The following is a 6,576-nucleotide window of genomic DNA, read 5'->3' as shown; positions in this document are numbered from 1 at the left end:
GCCCCACGCCAGCGCCAGCCGGTGTCTCCTGGGCGACCGCAGCCCGCGGACAGCCCGCGCTGGGGCAGGGTCAGAGCATGAGGAGAGGAGCTGCGATGGACGGAGCGCAGCCCCAGCTCCCCGTCCCCCTGCACCGCTCCGAGGGGAAGGCAACGGAGTCCAGAGGGAAGGCGTGAAACTTGGCCTGGGAAAGTGGGGAGACACTCGTCGTTTTACTTTTCTTTTTTGTTTCTCATCACCCAAATCTATTTTAATGGGCAATAAATTGAGTCGAGTCTGTTTTGCCTGTGACAGTTACTGGTCACCAACCTCCCTGTCTTTATCGCTGGAACACGCGGCAGATCGCTCTCTGGGACCAGGAAGACCTGTCCATGCCCCTGATAGAGGAGGAGATCGACGGGCTCTCGGGTCTCCTCTTCCCTTTCTACGACGCCGACACTCACATGCTGTACCTCGCTGGCAAGGGCGACGGCAACATTCGGTACTACGAGATCGGCTCGGAGAAGCCCTACTTGAGTTATCTCATGGAGTTTCGCTCCCCAGCCCCGCAGAAAGGACTGGGGGTGATGCCCAAGCACGGGCTGGACGTGTCGGCCTGCGAGGTCTTCCGTTTCTACAAGCTCGTCACCCTCAAGGGGCTGATCGAAGCCATCTCGATGATCGTGCCGAGGAGGTCGGAGAAGTACCAAGAGGACATCTACCCGATGACTCCGGGTACGGAGCCAGCCCTCACGCCGGACGAATGGCTGAGCGGGGTGAACAGAGATCCCATCCTGATGTCGCTGAAGGAGGGCTACAAGAAGACATCCAAGATGGCCTTTAAGGCACCGGTAAAGGAGAAGAGGAGCGTCGTCGTCAACGGCATAGACCTGCTGGAGAACGTGCCGCCCCGGACAGAGAACGAGCTCCTTCGGATGTTCTTCCGACAGCAGGACGAGATCCGGCGGCTGAAGGACGAGCTCTCGCAGAAGGACGTACGGATCCGACAGCTACAGCTGGAGCTGAATAACTTACGCAACAGCCCGAAGAATAATTAACTTCCAGGGACGTTTTATAAAGAAACTCTCTCTGTTTATACTCGCTCTTTAATTTTACTGTATCCACTTACACAGAATATGAGCCAGAAGTCAAGTGACCTGCCAAGAGCCCACTTGCTAACTGGAAAAAACGTCCTCCTGGTCTTGTCTAGCACTAAAACCGCCGTAACCGAACGCTGCTGCGGGGCGGGTGACCGCGAGCCCCGGGTCCCTGCTCGGGGGGGCAAGCGAATTTCCCCCCGGCCTCCCTCACCTGCCCAGTTGCCCTTAAGCAACAGGTATGGGGCTCTGGAATGTGAGGGACTGGCCACAGAGGATGTGGGTGAAGGTGAGGCTCCATCCAGGGGGTTGCCTAGAATGAGTCAGACAGCCCCACGTATTACAACTGCCTCAACTAAGAAAAAAAGGAGGGTCATTGTCATAGGTGATTCCCTTCTGAGGGGAACAGAGGGCCCGATCTGCCGACCGGACCCATCCCACAGGGAAGTCTGCTGCCTCCCTGGGGCCTGGGTGAGGGATGTTGCAAAGAAACTCCCTGGTCTGGTGCGGCCTTCTGATTACTACCCCCTCTTGGTAATGCAGGTTGGCGGGGATGAGGTAGCAGAAAGAAGTCCCAAGGCCATCAAAAGGGACTTCAGGGCACTGGGGCGACTGGTTGAGGGATCAGGGGCGCAGGTGGTGTTTTCCTCCATCCCATCAGTGGCAGGGGACAGCACGGAAGGCGGCAGGAAAACTCACCTGGTTAACAGGTGGCTCAGGGACTGGTGCCATCGGTCAAATTTTGGCTTTTTTGATCATGGGGAGGTATACACAGCACCGGGCCTGCTGGCAACAAGTGGAGCTCAGCTATCACAAAGGGGGAAAAGAATTCTTGGCCACGAGCTGGCGGGGCTCATTGAGAGGGCTTTAAACTAGGTTCGAAGGGGGAAGGGGATATTGCCCAGCTCACTAGGGATGAGCCTAGGCTTGGAGTGCCAAGGCCAGGGGTGAGATTGACAGCCCAGCTCAAGTGTGTCTACACCAATGCACGTAGTATGGGCAATAAACAAGAGGAGCTGGAAGCCATTATACAGCAGGACGGCTACGACTTGGTCGCCATCACAGAAACGTGGTGGGACAACTCGCATGACTGGCATGCTGTCATAGATGGCTACAGACTCTTTAGGAAAGACAGACCAACAAGGAGAGGTGGGGGAGTTGCTCTATATGTGAGGGAGCAACTGGAATGCATTGAGCTTGGCCTGGGGGCAAGTGAAGAAGGAGTTGAAAGCTGGTGGGTTAGAATTAAGGGACAGGCTCACACGGGTGACATTACGGTGGGTGTATACTATAGGCCACCTGACCAGGAGGAGGAGGTTGATGAGGCCTTCTACAGGCAGCTGCAAGCAGCCTCACAGTCACAGGCCCTGGTTCTCATGGGGGACTTCAACCACCCTGACATCAGCTGGGAAGACCATACAGCTAGGCAGGCGCAATCCAGGAGGTTCCTACAGAGCATTGATGATAACTTTCTGATGCAAGTGGTGGAGGAACCAACAAGGAAAGGCGCGCTGCTGGACCTCGTGTTAACAAACAAGGAGGGACTGGTGGAGGACGTGAAGGTCGGAGGTAGACTCGGCTGCAGTGACCATGAAATGGTCGAGTTCAGGATCCTGCGTGGAGGAAGCAGGGCGATAAGCAGGATCAAAACCCTGGACCTCAGGAGGGCTGACTTTGCCCTCTTCAAGGAGCTACTGGGAGGAATCCCGTGCGCCAGGGCTCTCGAAGGCAGGGGGGTCCATGAGTGCTGGTCGCTTTTTAAACAACACTTCTTCCATGCACAGGAGCAATGCATCCCCCTGAGAAAGAAATTTAGCAAAGGAGGCAGGAGACCTGCATGGTTAAACAAGGAGCTTCTAGCGGAGATCAGGCAGAAGAGAAAGGTGCATAGAATGTGGAAAGAGGGACAGGTCACTTGGGAAGAGTACAGAAACGTAGTGAGAGCATGCAGGGATGCGACGAGGAAGGCCAAGGCTCACCTGGAATTGAAGCTGGCAAGGGATGTCAAAAACAACAAGAAGGGCTTCTTCAACTACATCAGCAGCAAAAGGAAGGCTACGGACAACGTGGGGCCGCTGCTGAATGAGGAGGGTGTCCTGGTGACGGAGGATGCGGAGAAGGCAGAGCTAATGAATGCCTTCTTTGCTTCAGTCTTCAGTGCTAAGACTGGCCCTCAGGAATCCCAGGCCCCGGAGGTAAGAGATGAAGCCTACAAAGAGAACGACTTTCCCTTGGTCGAGGAGGACTGTGTGAGGGATCGCTTAAGCGATCTGGACGTCCACAAATCCATGGGCCCCGATGGAATGCACCCACAAGTGCTGAGGGAGCTGGCAGATGTCATTGCTGAGCCACTCTCCATCATCTTTGAGAGGTCCTGGAGGACAGGAGAAGTGCCCGAGGACTGGAGAAAGGCCAATGTCACTCCAATCTTCAAAAAGGGCAAGAAGGAGGACCCAGGGAACTACAGGCCGGTCAGCCTCACCTCCATCCCAGGAAAGGTGATGGAGCAGCTTATCCTGGAGGCCATCATGAAGCAGGTGGAAGAAAAGAAGGTTATCAGGAGTAGTCAGCATGGATTCACCAAGGGGAAATCATGCCTGACCAATCTGATAGCTTTCTACGATGACATGACTGGCTGGGTAGACGAAGGGAGAGCCGTGGATGTTATCTACCTTGACTTCAGCAAGGCTTTCGACACAGTGTCCCATGATATCCTCCTGGGGAAGCTGAGGAAGTGTGGGCTGGATGAGTGGTCGGTGAAGTGTATAGAGAACTGGCTGAATGGCAGAACTCAGAGGGTTGTCATCAGCGGCGCTGAGTCTAGTTGGAGGCTGGTGACAAGTGGTGTCCCTCAGGGGTCAGTACTGGGCCCAGACTTGTTTAACTTCTTCATCAACGACCTGGATGAAGAGTTAGAATGTACCCTCACCAAGTTTGCTGATGACACCAAACTGGGAGGTGTGGTAGATACACCAGAAGGCTGTGCTGCCATTCAGCGTGACCTGGATAGGCTGGAAAGCTGGGCAGAGAGGAACCTGATGAGGTTCAACAAGGGCAAGTGCAGGGTCCTGCACCTGGGGAGGAACAACCTCATGCACCAGTACAGGCTTGGGGTGGACCTGCTGGAGAGCAGCTCTGCAGAGAGGGACCTGGGTGTCCTGGTGGATGACAGATTAACCATGAGCCAGCAGTGTGCCCTGGCTGCCAAGAAAGCCAATGGGATCCTGGGGTGCATCAAGAAGAGTGTGGCCAGCAGGACAAGGGAGGTTCTCCTTCCCCTCTACACTGCCCTGGTGAGGCCTCATCTGGAGTACTGTGTCCAGTTCTGGGCTCCCCAGTTCAAGAAGGATGAAGAGCTACTGGAGAGAGTCCAGCGGAGGGCTACAAGGATGGTGAGGGGACTGGAGCATCTCCACTACGAGGAGAGGTTGAGGGAACTGGGCTTGTTCAGCCTGAAGAAGAGAAGGCTGCGAGGGGACCTTATAAATGCCTACAAATATCTGAAGGGTGGGTGTCAAGAGGATGGGGCCAAGCTCTTTTCAGTGGTGCCCAGTGACAGGACAAGGGGCAATGGGCACAAACTGAGGCACAGGAAGTTCCGTCTGAACATGAGGAGGAACTTCTTCCCTCTGAGGGTGACGGAGCACTGGAACAGGCTGCCCAGAGAGGCTGTGGAGTCTCCTTCTCTGGAGATATTCAAGACCCGCCTGGACAAGGTCCTGTGCAGCCTACTGTAGGTGACCCTGCTTCGGCAGGGGGGGTTGGACTAGATGACCCACAGAGGTCCCTTCCAACCCCTACTATTCTGTGATTCTGTGATTCTGTGATTCTGTGATCTTCACCCTCTGCCCTGCTGAGAAGTGGGGCGAGTGGCTGGGTGGAAGCCCTGCCCTTAGCCCAGATGTTAACTTACCACAATTAGTATCTATATATCATACTACAATAGTTAAAACAATGGTGTCTGAGAATTAGAAACTGTATGCTTATTGACTGATCATTACTGTATTTGCCATTAGCATCGGTTCCACTGTTGGGAGCCACACAGAAAGTCAAGCGGCAGCTACATGCAAAACATCCTCAAGGACCGTGATACGTTGAACGTGTTCTGAGGAGCGCTACGTGCCGTAATGGTTAAAATCTTGGCACCCATCTCAGGTCTTCTTATATTAGTATTCTCAATGGTGGGTTCGCATCAGTGTTAAGAGATTTAGAGAAAAAAGACAATCATGAGTCAATACTTTGGTATTGTTTTATACAGAAGCTGCACAGACATCACGAAGACTGTTCACACTCAAAAGTCCACAGGTTGGTGGACAGACAAGCACAAGCTAGAGAGATGTCTGGATAAAGGAATTCACCTTGCAACAGACCACCTGAGGGTACGTAATGGGTTTTCCACTGCAGTAAAGTACTCAAGGTTCCCATTGGCTACTGCTCTCAAATTTTTGAGGTTGCTCAACAAGCCCAAGAGCTTTAGAAACAGTTGTAGGTATTTGTTAAAGCTTTTTGAGATACTTGAGTTTCTACTCCAAAGCAAATACCAATATTTCGATTTTTCCCCCTCACTATATATGTAAATTTTGAAAACTCACTACAGAAATGAAATTAAGAAAGTCTGATTTAGAACTATGAAATATTTCCTTTGGATAGTATTGAAAAATTGTGCAAGCAAAATATTAGAAAGAATAAAGTACGCTATGAAATATGGGCTGAAGAGCAGATAAAATCAGTAGCATGTGCTAATAGAAAAGGCAAAACAGAAAACGACACAAAGATAAAATCCAAATTACATGTTTTCCTTTGTTTGGACTGAACATTTCCTCAATATCAGCATGTTCCGACAAAACATTTCAATTTTGCCAAAATTGCATTTCCTGGCAGAAATGGACTCTGTAAAAAGGTTTTGACTAGCTCAAGCGTGTGTGTGCCAAGTGATTCCTTTTGTGTTTTGTGGTTTTCATCCACTGTGGAGCAAACTTGTAGTGAGCCTCATTCATTCATCGGCCCCACCATAAAAATCCAGGGCTATTTTAAGCACATCGTAAAGTGGAACGTGTCAGTTGGCCAGGCTGCCCAGTCGCGGCAGCAGGGGCCAGAAATCCCTCTCTGCACCCACCCCACGCCCATCAGGGCAGCACCCCCAGGGATGCATCAACCCCTGCGAGCCCAACGGGAGTGTGTACGAAGTGCCTGCTTCTGGAGACGGGGGTCACTTCAGCTCACCCACAGCAACGGGGATGACTCACAGAAACAGATATTCGCATTTCTGTTTCTTCCCCCTTCATAATATCTTTCTTTCCGAGATGCAAATTGCTATCTCGTAGCTCAGCACTGAGCCAATAAACCCATCACAAAAGGGATTGGCTCCCAGAGTCCAGAAAGGGTTAAGGCAGAAGTTGGAGAGGTTTGGGGTGACGTCGTGCTTCTGGACGCCTGAGAAGTCTCTTGAAGGTAGTTCCCCTCTGGTGAGGATGGGAACGAGCTGAGGTCTGAAATCCGA

General features: G+C 52.3%; 1 pseudogene; it reads left to right on the top strand.

The window, feature by feature from the left end:
* The first annotated feature begins 328 nt into the window (after positions 1–328).
* LOC104330131 (coronin-2B pseudogene) lies at positions 329–1,222 on the top strand (annotated as a pseudogene).
* The last annotated feature ends 5,354 nt before the right edge of the window (positions 1,223–6,576 follow it).

This window comes from Opisthocomus hoazin, chromosome 7, assembly GCF_030867145.1.
Source record: "Opisthocomus hoazin isolate bOpiHoa1 chromosome 7, bOpiHoa1.hap1, whole genome shotgun sequence".
In the NCBI taxonomy this organism is placed as follows: domain Eukaryota; kingdom Metazoa; phylum Chordata; class Aves; order Opisthocomiformes; family Opisthocomidae; genus Opisthocomus; species Opisthocomus hoazin.
This window is presented reverse-complemented; position numbering and strand designations above follow the sequence as displayed.